General features: G+C 42.3%; 1 protein-coding gene across 2 annotated transcripts in view; it reads left to right on the top strand.

Moving 5' to 3' along the window:
* The window catches only part of CHRM1 (cholinergic receptor muscarinic 1), a 235,336-nt gene that overhangs the window by 76,314 nt on the left and 138,596 nt on the right, over positions 1-20,426 (top strand). The window lies entirely within an intron of this gene.

Here is a 20,426-nt window from a genome sequence, read left to right as displayed (position 1 = left end):
TCCAGCAGTGGCGGCCGTGCTTGCACACTATAGGAAAAGGTGGCTGGGATTGTGGGAGCACGCATGCGCAGCAGTTCCTGCCCTGGCCACCTTGTATCTGTGCTGCAGTGGTGGTCGTAACCCCTCGATTAGAGCAGTGTATAATACAATACAAAAATGAATTAATATGGACAATCACAATACATTAGTAAGTGTCATATTAGCTTTCTCTACATGATAAATGCAGTTTGCTGAAGTGAGACAGCCCATTAATTCCAAGACATTTCAGTCAGGAATCCCTACTTCGGAGGGAGGGGAAAACTTATCTGCACATATTGGACACCATTTTCTAACCGTTGCCCGACCAGCGCCGTACTAGTACGCCGCTGGCCGGGTCTTTAAAGATGGTGCCCGCTCCTGAGCGGAGAGAGTGCCATAGCTGTGGGTGACCTGCTGTTTTTTATAGTAGACACCGGCGGCTAATGTTCGCAACCAGCAGTAATGCCGATCGTGGACATTTAACTCTCAGATGCCGTGGTCAATCCTGACCATGGCATCTGAGTGCATGAAACACCGACTCCCCCGTGCGGTCATCGGAGGAACCACAACGTGTGTTCAGCAGCCCCTGTCTTTGGGAATGACATTAGGCTGCTATATAGTATTTCCTATAGAGCTCTTGCCTGTAATAGGGCACCATAGGAAACTAGCAATTTTCTCATAGACTCCAATGCTAGTGCATTGAGGTCTAGGAGAATAGCAATCTAATGATAAATAAAGTTTTTCAAAATAAAAAAATAAAAAAATTCAAATCACCCTACTGTCACCAAAATAAAAATAAAAGAACCAAAAAAATAAAATAAATACACATCATGGGTATCGCCATGTGTGAAAACGCCCATAGTATAAAAATATCTTCCCTATACGGCAAACAGCTAAACGGGAAAAAAGCGTAAAAATGTCCGATTCGCCGTTTTTGGTCGCTTCATTTTCTACAAAAATAAATAAATGAAAAGTAATCAAAAAGTCATACACACCCCAGAAAGGTATCAATAAAAGGTTCAGATCGCCCCGCAAACAATTAGCCCCCATACAGCTCCGTACACATAAATACCTAAAAGTTATAGTGGTCAAAATATGGCGATGAAAAAATAAAACAGATTTTTTTCCAACTTTTTAATTATTTTGTCACATCAAAACGCAATAAAACTTATACATATAAAATATCGCTGGATTCGTACTGACCTGTAGAATGAAAGTAACTGGTCAGTTTTATTGTACATTAAACGTTGTAAATAGAAAACCCATAAAACTGTGGCAGAATTGTTTTTTTTTGGCAATTTCACCCCATTTGGAATTTTTTCCCTGCTTCCCACTACATGATATGCAAAATTAAATGGTGGCGTTGGAAAGTACAAATTGTCCTGCAAAAAACAAGCCCTCCTACAGCTATGTGAACAGAAAAATAAAAAAGTTATGGCTCTGGGAAAGCAGGGAGGTCAAAACGAAAACGCAAAAGCAAAAAAAAACCTCTGGGGATGAAAGGGTTAAAATTCAGAATGGAAATGTTTGTGTTATGTTCTAACAAAAAAAAAAGAATATATTCTGTGAGGGAAATGCTCTTTTACAAAACACACGTATAAAATAGTCTGTCCCCAAGAGGGACTCGCGTGAAGGACATGGCTGAGTTGCTTACATCCCTGTGTCTGTGGATCTCAGGACAAGTTGCATACATTGGCCTTCCTGTACCTGAGCACTACATACATGCACAATGTTACCGTATTTACAGAGGTCATCTCCTCAACCCTAGGATTTGTTCATGGGAATTTTATTATTCATCTTTCTTCAGTCTGTGTATTACCGCTATAATTCACTTTGCCATTTTGGCTTATAGAAAGCTTTTGAAATGATAACTTAGTAATAACATTTATTGTATGTCCAAAAAAGTAAAAGGGAGTGCTCTTTATTCGGAGAATAACCGTTTTCCCTCCCTCCCTCCTCCTCAATCATCGTTTTTCACTCTTTAATTGTAACCAACGGAAACAAAATGGACAAATAATTATATTTTTATTGTTTTTTATTTAATTCATTTACGCTAGGATCACAAATTCATAATTATACATGATTGATAAGATCATAAACTCACATGATTTATTAAATAATAATGTCATTACTAGATATGGTACTTGGGTAAACAATAAGGGACGCTTCAGTAATCCTACCACACCACTCCAATTAAAGTTTCAATAATTGATAATTTATTCGATATACACTGCCCAAAAAAATAAAGGGAACACAAAAATAACACATCCTAGATCTGAATTAAATATTCTTCTGAAATACTTTGTTCTTTACATAGTTGAATGTGCTGACAACAAAATCACACAAAAATAAAAAAATGGAAATCAAATTTTTCAACCCATGGAGGTCTGGATTTGGAGTCACACTCAAAATTAAAGTGGAAAAACACACTACAGTCTGATCCAACTTTGATGTAATGTCCTTAAAACAAGTCAAAATGAGGCTCAGTAGTGTCTGTGGCCTCCACGTGCCTGTATAACCTCCCTACAACGCCTGTGCATGCTCCTGATGAGGTGGCGGACGGTCTCCTGAGGGATCTCCTCCCAGACCTGGACTAAAGCATCTGCCAACTCCTGGACAGTCTGTGGTGCAACGTGACGTTGGTGGATAGAGCGAGACATGATGTCCCAGATGTGCTCAATTGGATTCAGGTCTGGGGAATGGGCGGGCCAGTCCATAGCATCAATGCCTTCGTCTTGCAGGAACTGCTGACACACTCCAGCCACATGAGGTCTAGCATTGTCTTGCATCAGGAGGAACCCAGGGCCAACCGCACCAGCATATGGTCTCACAAGGGGTCTGAGGATCTCATCTCGGTACCTAATGGCAGTCAGGCTACCTTTGGCGAGCACATGCAGGGCTATGCGGCCCTCCAAAGAAATGCCACCCCACACCATTACTGACCCAATGCCAAACCGGTCATGCTGGAGGATGTTGCAGGCAGCAGAACGTTCTCCACGGCGTCTCCAGACTTTGTCACGAACGTCGCATGTGCTCAGTGTGAACCTGCTTTCATCTGTAAAGAGCACAGGGTGCCAGTGGCGAATTTGCCAATCTTGGTGTTCTCTGGCAAATGACAAACGTCCTGCACAGTGTTGGGCTGTAAGCACAACCCCCACCTGTGGACGTCGGGCCCTCATATCACCCTCATGGAGTCTGTTTCTGACCGTTTGAGCAGACACATGCACATTTGTGGCCTGCTGGAGGTCATTTTGCAGGGCTCTGGCAGTGCTCCTCCTGTTCCTCCTTGCACAAAGGCGGAGGTAGCGGTCCTGCTGCTGGGTTGTTGCCCTCCTACGGCCTCCTCCTGATGTACTGGCCTGTCTCCTGGTAATGCCTCCATGCTCTGGACACTACGCTGACAGACACAGCAAACCTTCTTGCCACAGCTCGCATTGATGTGCCATCCTGGATAAGCTGCACTACCTGAGCCACTTTTGTGGGTTGTATACTCCGTCTCATGCTACCACTAGAGTGAAAGCACTGCCAGCATTCAAAAGTGACCAAAACATCAGCCAGGAAGCATAGGAACTGAGAAGTGGTCTGTGGTCACCACCTGCAGAACCACTCCTTTATTGGGGGTGTCTTGCTAATTGCCTATAATTTCCACCTGTTGTCAATCCCATTTGCACAACAGCATGTGAAATTGATTGTCACTCAGTGTTGCTTCCTAAGTGGACAGTTTGATTTCACAGAAGTGTGATTAACTTGGAGTTACATTGTGTTGTTTAAGTGTTCCCTTTATTTTTTTGAGCAGTGTATATTGGTCAATAGGGGCAACACATGTAAAATATGATTAATAAATAAAAAGATGGTTATTCATATACCTCTGTACTGCTTCTCTTCTCTTCCGGCCTTTTGGCATAACAAGAAAATGGCTTTCTGTTTAATGAAGGCATACGTATGTATAATAACTATTCATATCTATGAAACTATATCTAATGTACATTCATATTAATGTAAATATTGCCCCTTTTTAATATAAACCAATAAAATAAAATGATATTAAATAATGTAATAATACACGTATATAATTTACTATCATACCCATGTGAAGAATGAATCCCCTAGTGTTTATATGCCAGAACTCACAATCTACATTCATATATACAAGTGACTTGTGGAGGAGTAAATTCCTAAACATCCGAACACTGTACATGTGTACTGAGAAAAAGCAGCGGAGAAATGTCCAAAGTCCCAGGGCAGGGAGAACTCCAGAGTCTAAGCACAGACGCATGTGTCGGGAGAAGGGGCGAGCCACACTTCAGAGTACCTTTGTGGTCTCTATCACTAGATCTCTATTTCGGTCACATGACCATGTCCACTCCGCAAGATGGTCCGTCCAGTAACTTCACACCCACTGGTCTTCTGGACCCTCTGTAAAGAGTGCATGCACCATGACCATGGGAAGGATTCTAGCAGCACATACTGACTGACCATACAAATCAGTATGGTGGTGACATGTTCTGAAACTCCACTGACCAGAAGACAGAAAAGTAGAGCAGCGGATGAGACGTCGAAGGAAGGGCCGTCGTGTGCGGTGAATGGGGTCATAGGACCAGAGTAGACATCTAGAATTACAGACCACAGAGTTAAATAAAGGATGTTACAAACTGAACTGAAAGGTCTATACAACTTAAAATTAAGGAAACTTGTTTAAAGAATCTGTCAGCAGTGTCTATATCTTCCATTCAAGAAGCTGCTACATAATAGGATGCAAATGGTGCTGACAGATGGAGGAATAGTCAGGAGGATCGCATGCTTACCAACTTTTTGGTAAAACAGGATCATTTAAGTCCTGTCTCTGGCCTGTCCCAAACTCACCCGAGAACACCCACCTCTAGGCAGGGTTTGCAAAATCCCTGCTTATTTCTGAGATGAGACAAGTTGAATTTTCCAGGATTCCTTCTGAAAAGTCAAGACAATAACAGCGAATCCAGGACTGTTGGTGTCTATGAATAGCTCTTGGCTAGTGTATGGCCAAGTGTGGTGTTTGTATGTCTACACAGCCTGGCTTTAATTACTGTACAGCAGATATGGATAGTCTGATCATGTGTGGAGCTCTTTATGATTAAAATAATAATTACATAGTGAAAATTCATTAAATGGAACTTTTATTAATTTTAATGTGAACCATGAAATGCTACACTTTACCTCTGTTGGCGCTGTAGAAAAACTGAACATTTTTTGCTTAGTTCCCCCTTGGTTATAGTTGTTTGGGGGTCCAGGCCCATGGTTGAGAGTCTGTTCTCATAAAGAGGAATTGTCCAAAGTGGACAAACCCTTTAATTAAGAGTGCATTCACACGACGGCAACGGAACGGGTGCAGACACATTCATTTTAATGCTGTGTGTGCTGTGCATTGTTCCATTATAGAGCATGTCTTATTCTTGTCAACAATCGCAGACAAGAATAGGCATTCTTTATGTAGCGCCGGCCACGTGCGGTCCGCAAAATGTGGAATGCACACGGTCATTAATCTGTGTTTTTCAGATCCACAATTTTCGGACAGCAAAACACTTACGGACGTGTAAATGCACCCTTAAGGTGGGTTGTCCTTGAAGAATATGTGATAATAATTGCACATTAAGCTAAGTTAACATATTCAACTAAAGGATAACACTGTTTTTAACAGTACACAGCCAGAGGCGATCAATGATTTTCAGATGTAGTATGTTAAATAGCTGCTCGTGTTTTCTATAGATTATGTAACAGCTAAGATTATGTAACAACTTAGAGAAAATATTAATTGCATGCAGCTCTCTATAGGACAGCCGGGCTATAATGCTCAGTAGAAATGTTCCTGTCACGGCCACGGTTATGGTCGTGACTCCTTGGGAGTCGCATACAGTTGCCCGCGGTTTTGGTTGTTGTGTCAACCGCAGCTGAGGCATTATGTAGTTGGCCTCGGTGCGGTTGCCGCGGACAACAGCCTTGCGTGCGGTTCCCGGGGAGTTGTTTTGGATGCACGTTTGTATGTCTGGTGTGCACTGTGTTTTATGTTTGTGTGCGCACGGACATCATTCCCCGCACTGTGGTTACCCGTGGCAACCTTAGGTGGTATTATGTACATGTGGTGGCAGTGTCCCGGCCTTCGGGCTGACTCCCTGGACACGTGTGCCACCCATGTCGTTGCTTATGGCAACGGCCACAGTGTGATCTGTTGGACACTTTTCCTTTTTGTGAGTTTCCCTTCTGTGGTGTGTTTAGGGTTAACTCCCTTCCCAGTGTGTGTGTGTGATGTCACTGGGTGTGTCCTTCCTTTGGGTGTGGCCACTTTGGGCCTATATAACCTCTCTCTGTGGCAGGGCTCAGGAGGTTGCTTCAGCATGCTTGCTGATAGCAGCCTCCTGTGTTTTTCCATCTGCCTGTGAGAGCCACCACTTTGGTCATAGATTTAAGTTTAAGTTTATGTTTATGCCTTCTTGTATGTCATGTTGTATGTGATGTTCTGTTGGGACCTTCCTTGTCACTTTTGTGCAGTTTACGGTTCTGGATTCCTGTTGCTCAGGGATCCAGTCAGCAAGGCTGTGGCAGGTTGGAGGAACTTCTAGTTCGCCTGCCATACCCGTAAAACTGTTTGTGTTCCCCTTTTTCCCAACAGCTTGGCCAGTGAGACTCCTGCTCCTCCGCGTCTAGGAGGAGTAGGTCGTCTTACCCTGACTCCTAGCGCAGGGACCGGACGGAGGGTGAGTTAGGGATCCGAGGTTCCTGCGCATGGGTCCTCCTACCTTTAAGGTCGGCCCATGCAGTTAGGAGTTAGGGTCAGGGTAGGGACGCTGTTAGGAGGTGACCTGCTCCCTATCCTGTTCTCCTGGCCGAGTAGGCCTACAGCATCTGGCATTGCACGGCTGAGGATTTCCCCCATCCTCAGCCGTGACAGTTCCTTATTTTCCAGGTTTCTAGACAGAAGGTTCATTTAACCATGTCATCGCTGAAAGTGTGATTTAATCCTGGGATTTTAACCCTCACTTCCTAAAAATCTTTTCTAACAATCAAGTTCAAAGTTCACATTGACCAGACTTCGGGGCGGGTCAAGTCTCCCAGGTGTATGTGTTGGGAAATGTATGCTCGGAGAAAGTCAAGAGAGTTGATGTTTTTTTTGTCAACCAATAGTTTATGCCTCATCTCCAAGTAGATCAGGTATATAGATTTGAGGAAATCTCCTCGTGGGAACTACGCAACAACTATAGTTTTGTGAAGGTCTGGAAAGACTGGAAACAAAGGGGCAGTGAGAATGACAGGGGAACGTTAGTCACTCCTAAATAAGGAGGATTCCACACAACATAATAATCCAAGCTAGGTTTCTGGTTTTCTATATCTTGCCCCTTGGTCCATACGAAGGGACGGACCCGACCCAGAGAGACATAGAGAAGATCAGAGATTTTGGAAATGATTAAGGTAATGACTGATATACGGCCACCCTTCTCTACGTTTGAATTATGCACTTGATGGTGACCGACTGTGTACTTATGTTATACTATGTTTACTCTTTCCTTTATTGAGGAGAAAAGTTCCTAACCTCCTTGAATTGTAAATTTATATTTCTAAATAAAACTTATTATAAAAAAAAAAAAGTTCACAGTGACAGCTGGGTATGTGTTAAAAAGAACCATCTACAGGTACAGTTAAAGGGAAGCTGTCACCATGATAATGCTAAATAATCTGCAGGCAGCATGTTATAAAGCAGGAGGAGCTGAGCAGATTCATATATTTTTTTTTGGGAAAGATTCAGTAAAACTTGTAATGTATTCATTTAAATTCCTGCTCTGGGCTTTGAAGTCAAGGAGGTGGAGCTATCAGAGATTGACAGCTATCTCTGTATACACAGTCATAGAGGGAAGGCTGTTAGTCACTGATAGGACCGCCTCCTGGACTTCAAAGCCCAGAGCAGGAAATTAAATGAATAAATTACAAGTTTTACTGAATCCTTCCCAAAAAAACTATATAACAATCTGCTCAGCTCCTGCTTCTCTAGAATATGGTGCCTGTAGCTCACATTGCATTTTCAAGGTGACAGGTTCCCTTTAAAAAGGAAAACATAAGAAGAGATGCAGCCATAGGGAGGACCGTTTCGATTAGTAGAGAGAGAGAGGGTAGCTGGGACACTTACCTCTAGAGGTTGTGCAGAGAGGCACAATGCTCTTCAAGGCAGATATAAATGGCTATGAGCTTGCAGCGCATCCTGATTGGATCCCCGGCGGGTCGACATACAGCACAGTAGATGAGAGAAGAAACAAGGTCTGCGCGCTACTCTTCACAAGTTAAGTGTACGTTTATTGGAATGTTTATGATAACGCGTTTCTAAGCCTGACAGGCTCCTTCAGATCACATCCCCCCGGATGTAATCTGAAGAAGGAGCCTGTGCAGCTCCAAAACGCGTTATTGGCATTCTAATGAATTTACATTTACCTTGTAAAGAGTAGTGTGCAGACCTTGTTTCTTCTCTCATCTACTGTGAGGTTGCCTTTTTAAAGGGGTTTTCTTGTGTAGGAAAACTATTTGCAATTATCTAATTTTCATAGAGCAGAGAATCTGCATACTATCTGTAGCTATGAAGACACAAACATCTGCATTGGAGTAGTGATGAGCTGCAGGGGCTATATTTATATTCGCGATATTTCGCGAATGTTTTGTAGAATATTCTTTATATTCGCGAATATTCTAAAAACTAATATATAGCACTATATTCATGCTATATATATTTTTTTCGAATATTCGTCATTTTTTTCTGAGTTTTCATGATCTCACTCAGGCGTTCCCATGGTGACGGGAACGCTTGTCAGGGAGTAGTATGCCAAAGTGAAACAACTATACAGGTAGAAAAAAATGACAAATATTCAAAAAAACTAATATTTAGCACTATAGCGAATATATTCATTTTTTAGAATATTCGTCTTTTTTTTTATCCTGTACAGTTGTTCTGGCATACTCCTCTCCGACAAGCGTCCCCGTCACCATGGTGACGAGGATGCTTATCAGGGAGGAGTATGCAAATATAATGAGGCAGTAAGGTGCCCAGAGGGGCGGTATTTTCATTCAAAAGGTTCCCAGGAACACCCTCGAGTGCCCAGGTCCGCCCCCCCCTACAGAGCCCAAGCACGCCTCTTTCTTCTCTCATACACTACGCCCCCAGCCTTGCCATTGCTGTCACGCCCCCCCCCCCCATCCCGGTTACATCGCTAGTAGCGGATAACCCTGCCTACCCTTTCCCTTCAGCTTCACCAACAGGCACAGGACCTGCGCTCTTCCAGTTTAACTGAGGGAATCAGCCTCAACTGTTTCAATGGGCATGTGCCAAAAACGTCACTGGGCTCAGCGCATGCCCAGGGAAACAGTTGAGGCTGATTCCCTCAGTTAAACTGGAAGAGCGCAGGTCCTGGGCCTGTTGGTGAAGCTAAAGGGAAAGGGTAGGCGGGGTTATCGGGGACTAGCGACATAACCGGGATGGGGAGGGGGCGTGACAGCAATGGCAAGGCTGGGGGCATAGTGTATGACCTGGGAACTCGAGGGCATTCCTGGGCAGTCAAGGGCGTTCCTGGGCACCTTTTGAATGAAAATAACGCCCCTCTGGGCACCTTACTGCCTCATTATATTCGCAGACTCCTCCCCGACAAGAGTCCCCGTCACCATAAGAACGCCTGGGGGGGTTAGAATATACCATCGTATCTGAGTTTTCACGATCTCACTCAGATCGTGAAAACTCTAATCCGATGGTATATTCTAACCACCAGGCGTTCCCATGGTGACGGGGACGCTTGTCGGGGAGGAGTCTGCCGGAACAATTGTACAGGATAAAAAAAAGACGAATATTCTAAAAAACTAATATATTCGCTATAGTGCTATATATTAGTTTTTTCGAATATTCGTCATTTTTTTCCATCTAAAGTCATCATGATTCCTCCCTGCTAAAGTTGCTTGTGGGCCAATGACTCATTGGCCCATAAGCAAGAAGCAGGGAGGAATCATGTGTTCATTGTTCAGATGGGAAAAAATGACGAATATTCGCTATAACGAATATATAGCACTATATTTCGAAATATTTGCGAACTTTCGAAGTTGCGATATTCGCGAATAATATTCGCTATTTAAATATTCACGCTCAACACTACATTGGAGCTGCAGACACAAAACAGTAGATTTCTAATAAAATAAATAATTTGCAAAGTTGCTTCAACTACTATGCACTATAGCAATTAAAGCTTTTCTTTTTTTTTTATACATATGGGGAGAACAATAAAAAAAATATATATATACTGTATATTAAGGTAATGACTGATATACGGCCACCCTTCTCTCTTTTTATGATTTTTTTTCCCTCTACCTAAAAGATTTCAGTTTGTTTTTCAATTGAGTTGTACAGTTTATAGGTCACATTAAAGGTGGAAAAAGTTCTGAAATGATTTATCTTTGTCTCATTTTTTTTACATCACAGAAACCTGACATTTTAACAAGGGTGTGTAGACTTTTTTTATTTTCACTGTATATATATATATATATATACACTCGCCTAAAGAATTATTAGGAACACCTGTTCTATTTCTCATTAATGCAATTATCTAGTCAACCAATCACATGGCAGTTGCTTCAATGCATTTAGGGGGGTGGTCCTGGTCAAGACAATCTCCTGAACTCCAAACTGAATGTCAGAATGGGAAAGAAAGGAGATTTAAGCAATTTTGAGCGTGGCATGGTTGTTGGTGCCAGACGGGCCGGTCTGAGTATTTCACAATCTGCTCAGTTACTGGGATTTTCACGCACAACCATTTCTAGGGTTTACAAAGAATGGTGTGAAAAGGGAAAAACATCCAGTATGCGGCAGTCCTGTGGGCAAAAATGCCTTGTGGATGCTAGAGGTCAGAGGAGAATGGGTCGACTGATTCAAGCTGATAGAAGAGCAACGTTGACTGAAATAACCACTCGTTACAACCGAGGTATGCAGCAAAGCATTTGTGAAGCCACAACACGCACAACCTTGAGGCGGATGGGCTACAACAGCAGAAGACCCCACCGGGTACCACTCATCTCCACTACAAATAGGAAAAAGAGGCTACAATTTGCACGAGCTCACCAAAATTGGACTGTTGAAGACTGGAAAAATGTTGCCTGGTCTGATGAGTCTCGATTTCTGTTGAGACATTCAAATGGTAGAGTCCGAATTTGGCGAAAACAGAATGAGAACATGTATCCATCCATTGATGGCTACTTCCAGCAGGATAATGCACCATGTCACAAAGCTCGAATCATTTCAAATTGGTTTCTTGAACATGACAATGAGTTCACTGTACTAAAATGGCCCCCACAGTCACCAGATCTCAACCCAATAGAGCATCTTTGGGATGTGGTGGAGTTTCGTGCCCTGGATGTGCATCCCTCAAATCTCCATCAACTGCAAGATGCTATCCTATCAATATGGGCCAACATTTCTAAAGAATGCTATCAGCACCTTGTTGAATCAATGCCACGTAGAATTAAGGCAGTTCTGAAGGCAAAAGGGGGTCCAACACCGTATTAGTATGGTGTTCCTAATAATTCTTTAGGTGAGTGTGTGTATATATATATATATATATATATATGTATAAACAAACTCTTTGTGGAAATTGGTATAAAAGGCCAATGCAGGGTGCACCTTTATGTTTACGTTCTATGGATTTGTTTATGCTGACGTGATGCAGTATTGCGGTAAATGTAGACAAATCTGGAGAACCCTTGGCCATATATCCTACTGGGGATCACAGACTCAGAATCCCCCTCTATACCGGGAAAATAAAATTGGTGGAGGTCTCCATCTCATGTCTAGAAGCCAGAACTCACCTGGCCCCCTAACTAATGACTCTCTTAGACTTCAAATGGGAGTTTTTTCTTGGCTGGATCGAGTTGTTGTAAGCCATTAAAGGTTCCCTGTTATCCTGAGAGGGGGATCCCAGAGGTGAACAGTGTATAAACTAACCACTTCAATTGTGACTGGCAGGGGTATTACTTTAAAATTCTGGGGCTCATAGCAAACATTTGAAAGTGCTCTCATTTAAATTTGAAAGCATGATTGAAACTTTGCCATAGGCTGTCACTCAACATTGTAGATCCCTTTCTCATGAATACATCCTTAAATATTAATTGATTTTAATAGAGGTATTTAGATGAGAGAGAGATGAGTCCAATATTAACGTGACCCGTAACAAGAGATTACTAGGTGTCGCGGAAGCAGGGCCTCCAGCTTTCTTCCCTTCCCTTTAACTTATTTGTATGCCGAGAGTCCAAGTGATGTTACTCTACCTTTTAACATTTAACCAGTAGTTTGGTACCTCATTTCTGGTACTTTTGTTTTCAAAACAGAATTTTCATTTCTGTAGATCATAAACTGGAAAATGTGAAAATTGCTGGAAGGGCAATAAATCTTTCATTATATGACTGTGCCCTCCAAGTATCAGTGTGAAACCTGTGCTTTTTGGACTCAAAGTTTGGATGTACCCCACAGATTTACAAATCAAGATATCTATAACAGTCTGGAGTTTTCTCCAGCTCTACGACTGGATCACATTTTGCTCTTTGGCTTCCACTAGCATTCTTATCATACTGTACATGTTTCCTTATATATGCTCAATATCCCAGACTTGTCCTGCATTTTATCTGCTAGTCTATAGGTCCATATATGAATTACTCTCTTGTTTGTTCTAGGCTCATATAGACACATTTATTTTCTGCATGCTGTTTCTTTGTGATTTGCAGTACTACATAGAAAGCCAGACGGTGTCTAAAAATAAGGTCAAGAGACTATTGTTCAGCAAGGAAACTTAATGATTGTGCATTAAGGTCCACCCTTTATAGGCAAAATGGTCATATGGTCAGGATGAGAAAATGTGCAGCTCTTATTTCACATACCAGGTCTGTACTTATGAACTTATGCTTATAACTGGGGTTCACTGAATCCACCAAAGGAAATTGGAGGGTCTCACTAATAGTCATGATTGTATTATTAATATAATATAGTGTATTTAGTAACACACAGCAAATTATAGTATATTCCAAAAATGACCATAGGAAAAGGTGACATAGAAATCTAAAAAGGAATTTTTGTAAATCAATAAGGATTAATACAATAGTCCTTGAATCTGGATGATCTATAGATCCCAGTGGACTAGTAGAACCTAAAAACTAGTCTCAGACTCCTTTCTAATTCAGAATCTTCAGATGGTCTGGAATGAATTTAGGACAGCTTCTGTAAGGGATCAGACTGACCTTCTGAAGTATTCCATTCATGTGGTCTGTTTTCATCAGTTTTAATTGCACCTCAATGATATGAGGACTTTTGTAAAAAAAAAAAAAAAGTAAATCTAAACTTCAAAATTAATCAGATGTGTAGCTATTCTGATTAAAAATATCTAAAATTCTATAATTGTACAGTTAGAATTAGATTTATAACTGTATTTGCTAACTGTAAAATTGTACTGCTCATATGCCAACCTAAGCGTCTCCATGTTTACAGAATACTAGAAAACCCTATGTGTAGTCTGTTCCTGCAATCCTGTATTAAGGACCTTTTACACGGGCTGATTATCAGCCAAAAGGAACTTTAATTTCCAGACACTGGTCTGTGTGAAATTCCCAGTGATCAGCTGACAAACAAACGCTCATCTCTTGGCTGATTGGATTTTATATTGGCTTAGAAATTATCTTTTGTCGGCAGCCCATCGCCCCATATTAACAGGGATGTGCTGAAGAGTATGATATCTGAACGTTCGTGTGAGCTATTCATTTAGGCAATTATCTGCTCATGTAAATGCCTAATTTTTTAAAGGTCCTTAAATGCATGATTTGAAATAAAAAATGGGATGAGAGAGGGCTAAAATAGGAAACATTGAATACTTACCTTATCCATCAGTGGGGAATTAGTAAAGTAGGTACTCACAGTTTATTTTAGCCCTCTCCAAGCCCATTTTTATTCAAAATGATGCCACTGGAATACCCCTTTAAATGAGTCCCAATTGATTTGCTATGTTGTTGATTGGTGCTCATTACGAATTTAAAAGGACCCTTACTCACTTCCATCTACCCCTTTCTATTGTCTAGGTAAGGGTTAGCAAGAGATGGGGATCAAACAAAATTCAAGATTTGTTTGTTGCCATCGAGACACATAGGTTGCGTAGCTGGAGACAGAAAGCGGTACGTTTATTGGTTTTAAAGCAAGACTTTCTGCAATGGCAAACAAAACGATGTAGGGACCTCATATAAAAAAATTAAATATTCACAGGTTTTATGAAAATAATTTTGTTATTGCAGCGACATAGTGGGACACAGCAGTGACAGACCACAAGCATTGAGCATGGATTGGCTGAAATAAATGCGAACTACACAAGCACACAGAAGCACCTAAAAGTTTCTGGCCTTAGGCTGGACCTCTTTATTCAGGACATTAGTGGCGTACAAGCTCTTGTTCCTCCACAAAGGCATTCTACTGATATATTACTACAATCCCTCACCTCGAGACACTAGTGTAGTTACTAAACTGTGCCCTCCCTTGCTTCAAGTGGTTATTGTAATATGCTTCAAGATGACCATTATTGAGCTTTTTCTGCATTCATTCTTCGCTCTGGACTCTTTGGTGGTTATTGCTCATACCAGTCATAAACAAAAGGTGGAGGACTGAGGCAGAGCATTATTGTAAATATCTAGGTATATTTTATATCTGAAACTACAGCCATTGTAATTTCCCTTTCAGCTGGATATTTTAAGGATATGTATTCTCTAGGACTGTTCTGCAGAATTACTGCGTTGACAGCTATGATATAATGCAGTTAAAAGTGTTCTAAAAGTTACATTCTCTAGGTAAAACTTGTCATGTTGCGATGAAGCTGTCAGCAAATTTAGAGCTTATGAGTTATAGAGACATATTTCAATGTGAACTTCGGTAATACGTAGACCAGATACTAATTGTGACATACTATGGTTGTCTTAGGTATGTAGCTAGAGTACATGGAAGTCTGTTATATGTAATACAAACAAATGACATGTCTGTAAAAAACATAAAAAATAAAAGATGGATAAATAATAAAAAAAGAAATATTATAGGGCTGGAGTGCTATTCGTCTTGTGTGTACCAACAGCGTATACTATACATCGAAGTAAAAGAAGTGTTACTTTTGTATATTTAGGACCATAAAGTATAGAATACTGGGTTTTACTACCCAGAATAGAAGAGTTTGGTGCTTATTTCCCTGCATCTGTGATTTTCTTGACCCTTGAGTCAATGGCAAACCCACTTGTTTGATAAAAATTCAGTTTTGTATGGAGCTCTGCACAGGTTCGAACCACCTAATATCAAAGGTGAAGGGACCAAGCAAGGTTTGGTCTCCTGTCTCTAAGGGCTCCATACCCCCAAAATACTGAAAAGAAAAGGCACACATGGCATATAAGGGGCTTAAGCATGTTTATGGTAGTGTTTTACTTTACTTTGTCATTTTGCCTGAAGAAGAAGCCTCTGTGCTCTGAAATGTTTCAATGTGATTTGTGCTGGTTAGAGTGCGTTTTCATCTGCAGTATACCTGATCTGGCACAAATGCTTGCTGTCAGGCAGACAAAAATCGTTGCCTGCAATAGTTTTTGTCTGACCAAAACAGATCACCGCCGGACCCCATTATAGTCAATGAGGATCCGACGGTGAATTGTAGAATCCGGCAATGCCGGATCCAGGGAAATCCACCAAGTTGCTCTCTGCCAGAACAGCCTGCCGGATCTGCTGCCACAGATGCGAACATATCCTTAGCCAATAAAGCTATCACTCCCAAAATAATTTTGTATTTATTAACACAAAAGTATTCACATAGTTGATATATTTTAAAACATATATTTTGGGAAGAAAAATGGGATCTGAAATATCCATTTGTATCAGTTCAGTTGGGATTGGTTCTCTCATAATTTCTGTGTGTGCTCTGTTGAGATTCACGGTGTTGTCTTCATTTTTAAAGCAGTAACGCATTTTTACTACCAGCGATTATGGTTTTAAATTATGGTTTTAAAATTGTTTAGATAGTTAACAATAATCGTTGCATCTATGGCTGGCATGAGGCTGAAAGTTACTTTAAATAAAATATTATTTGTTCCAGCATTACTCCATCCAGCATTTATAAAAAAAAATCCTGGCGGCTATAATTAATCAGGGTTCACCAAGTGGTCAGAAATGTTCCACTTGTCATATCTTCCAGGTGTAATACAAATAATTTGTCCTTTTTCTTACATTATTTTTGGTATAGCTGAAGATAGTGGTAGCTATGAAGCAGTAAAGATAAATTATAGTATATAAGACATTGACATAAAGGTCTGTATTGTCAAGGGCTCTATTTACAGGTGGCATGAGTCCAAACAAGATATGTAAATGGTGACCAAATTGAAGGGGTTATCCAACCTTTGTGAAAACAGCATACATTATAAAATAGCAAAAAAATACCTCTGAAATATTCCATTGATCCAGCCCAGAAACTCTAGTCACATGCCGTACTATTTGCATTATGACTCCCATCACTGAGCACTGGTGCCAGTAGTAGAGCACGTTACTGTTCAGGCTACTGATTGGCTGCAGCAGTCACGTGCTGGCTGCTTGTAAACAAAGATCAGGGTGACCTCCAGAGCTTCCACACATGATGGGCATGGAGCTAGAGAGGTGTTTTTTAAATGTTATAATGCCTAAGGTGGATCCCCAGTATTGATATATGGATATATGTGGGTGACCTAGCTGACTTATTGCCCAAAAAACAGATATTAAAAATGAATATGCTAATGTCTGCTGGCACTCTCACTTAGGCCTCATGCACACGACCGTTGTGTGCATCCGTGGACGTTGTGCCGTTTTCCGTTTTTTTTCGCGGACCCATTGACTTTCAATGGGTCCGTGGAAAAATCGGAAAATGCACCGTTTTGCAGCCGAGACCGTGATCCGTGTATCCTGTCCGTCAAAAAAATATGACCTGTCCTATTTTTTTGACAGACAACGGTTCACGGACCCATTCAAGTCAATGGGTCCGTGAAAGAACACGGATGCACACAAGATTGGCATCCGTGTCCGTGATCCGTGACCGTAGGTTACTTTAATACAGACGGATCCAAAGATCCGTCTGCATAAAAGCTTTTTCAGATCTAAGTTTTCACTTCGTGAAAACTCAGATCCGACAGTATATTCTAACACAGAAGCGTTCCCATGGTGATGGGGACGCTTCTAGTTAGAATACACTACAAACTGTGTACAAGACTGCCCCCTGCTGCCTGGCAGCACCCGATCTCTTACAGGGGGCCGTGATCAGCACAATTAACCCCTTCAGGTGCGGCACCTGAAGGGGTTAATTGTACTATCATATCCCCCTGTAAGAGATCAGGGCTGCCAGGCAGCAGGGGGCAGACCCTCCCCCTCTCCCCAGTTTGAATATCATTGGTGGCCAGTGCGGCCCCCCCCCCTCTATTGTAATAATAGGTTGGTGGCCAGTGCGGCCCCCCCCTCCCTCTATTGTAATAATTTGTTGGTGGCACAGTGTGCGCCCCCCCTCCCTCCCTCTATTGTAATAATTCGTTGGTGGCACAGTGTGCGCCCCCCATCGGCCCCCCCTCCCTCTATAGCATTAACAACATTGGTGGCCAGTGTGCGGCCTCCCATCTCCCCCCCCCCCCCATCATTGGTGGCAGCGGAGTTCCGATAGGAGTCCCAGTTTAATCGCTGGGGCTCCAATCGGTAACCATGGCAACCAGGACGCTACTACAGTCCTGGTTGCCATGGTTACTTAGCAATAGTACAATAGTAGAAGATTCATACTTACCTGCTGCTGGCTGCTGCGATGTTCGTGTCCGGCCGGGAGCTCCACCTACTGGTAAGTGACAGGTCTGTGCGGTGCATTGCTAAATGAACTGTCACTTACCAGTAGGAGGAGCTCCCGGCCGGACACAGACATCGCAGCTCCCAGGTAAGTATGAATCTTTTACTATTGTACTATTGCTAGTAACCCGCTGCCACCAATGATCGGGGGGGGGGAGATGGGAGGCCGCACACTGGCCACCAATGTTGTTAATGCTATAGAGGGAGGGGGGGCCGATGGGGGGCGCACACTGTGCCACCAACGATTTATTACAATAGAGGGAGGAAGGGGGGGCGCACACTGTGCCACCAACGATTTATTACAATAGAGGGAGGAAGGGGGGGCGCACACTGTGCCACCAACGATTTATTACAATAGAGGGAGGAGGGGGGGGGCGCACACTGTGCCACCAACGATTTATTACAATAGAGGGAGGAAGGGAGGGGCGCACTGGCCACCAATGATATTCAAACTGGGGAGGGGGGGGGTCTGCCCCCTGCTGCCTGGCAGCCCTGATCTCTTACAGGGGGATATGATAGTACAATTAACCCCTTCAGGTGCGGCACCTGAGGGGTTAATTGTGCTGATCACGGCCCCCTGTAAGAGATCGGATGCTGCTAGGCAGTCATGTAAACAGTTTGTAGTATATTCTAACTAGAAGCGTCCCCATCACCATGGGAACACCTCTGTGTTAGAATATACTGTCGGAAATGAGGTTTCACGATCTAACTCATATCCGACAGTATATTCTAACATAGAGGCGTTCCCATGGTGATGGGGACGCTTCAAGTTAAAATATACCATCGGATTGGAGAAAACTCCGATCCGATGGTATAAAAGGGACTCCAGACTTTACATTGAAAGTCAATGGGGACGGATCCGTTTGAAATGGCACCATATTGTGTCAACGTCAAACGGATCCGTCCCCATTGACTTGCATTGTAATTCAGGACGGATCCGTTTGGCTCCGCACGGCCAGGCGGACACCAAAACGACTTTTTTTTCATGTCCGTGGATCCTCCAAAAATCAAGGAAGACCCACGGACGAAAAAACGGTCACGGATCACGGACCTACGGACCCCGTTTTTGCGGACCGTGAAAAAAAACGTCCGTGTGCATGAGGCCTTACTGGAAGAATTGACTAGTAAATTAAACATAATCACGACTTATTAAAATATATTACGCAGTATTCAAGCAATATCCCCCATATATAGAACTATAGGTCAAATAAAAATAAATTATTACAACAAAAACAATGCATGTGCTAATAACACATTAATCTGTCTACTAAACACTTATGTTAGTGGTCTTACTTTTATCCTGATATTAATACTTGTATTATTAAATTTAAATAAATAAAATAGGCACGTGGGGATAATTATTTAATTCCCCTAATACTTAATATATTACCAGGAACATTTGATGCGGTAACGCAATCAGATAAATCAACAATCCCATAGCAGAATGTGCTTCTATTTTCACTATGGTATACACTGCGTGCAGAATTATTAGGCAAATGAGTATTTTGGCCACATCATCCTCTTTATGCATGTTGTCTTACTCCAAGCTGTATAGGCTCGAAAGCCTAGTACCAATTAAGCATATTAGGTGATGTGCATCTCTGTAATGAGAAGGGGTGTGGTCTAATGACATCAACACCCTATATTAGGTGTGCATAATTATTAGGCAACTTCCTTTCCTTTGGCAAAATGGGTCAAAAGAAGGACTTGACAGGCTCAGAAAAGTCAAAAATAGTGAGATATCTTGCAGAGGGATGCAGCACTCTTAAAATTGCAAAGCTTCTGAAGCGTGATCATCGAACAATCAAGCGTTTCATTCAAAATAGTCAACAGGGTCGCAAGAAGCGTGTGGAAAAACCAAGGTGCAAAATAACTGCCCATGAACTGAGAAAAGTCAAGCGTGCAGCTGCCAAGATGCCACTTGCCACCAGTTTGGCCATATTTCAGAGCTGCAACATCACTGGAGTGCCCAAAAGCACAAGGTGTGCAATACTCAGAGACATGGCCAAGGTAAGAAAGGCTGAAAGACGACCACCACTGAACAAGACACACAAGCTGAAACGTCAAGACTGGGCCAAGAAATATCTCAAGACTGATTTTTCTAAGGTTTTATGGACTGATGAAATGAGAGTGAGTCTTGATGGGCCAGATGGATGGGCCCGTGGCTGGATTGGTAAAGGGCAGAGAGCTCCAGTCCGACTCAGACGCCAGCAAGGTGGAGGTGGAGTACTGGTTTGGGCTGGTATCATCAAAGATGAGCTTGTGGGGCCTTTTCGGGTTGAGGATGGAGTCAAGCTCAACTCCCAGTCCTACTGCCAGTTTCTGGAAGACACCTTCTTCAAGCAGTGGTACAGGAAGAAGTCTGCATCCTTCAAGAAAAACATGATTTTCATGCAGGACAATGCTCCATCACACGCGTCCAAGTACTCCACAGCGTGGCTGGCAAGAAAGGGTATAAAAGAAGAAAATCTAATGACATGGCCTACTTGTTCACCTGATCTGAACCCCATTGAGA

Source organism: Bufo bufo, chromosome 10 (genome assembly GCF_905171765.1).
Source record: "Bufo bufo chromosome 10, aBufBuf1.1, whole genome shotgun sequence".
NCBI lineage: Eukaryota > Metazoa > Chordata > Amphibia > Anura > Bufonidae > Bufo > Bufo bufo.
This window is presented reverse-complemented; position numbering and strand designations above follow the sequence as displayed.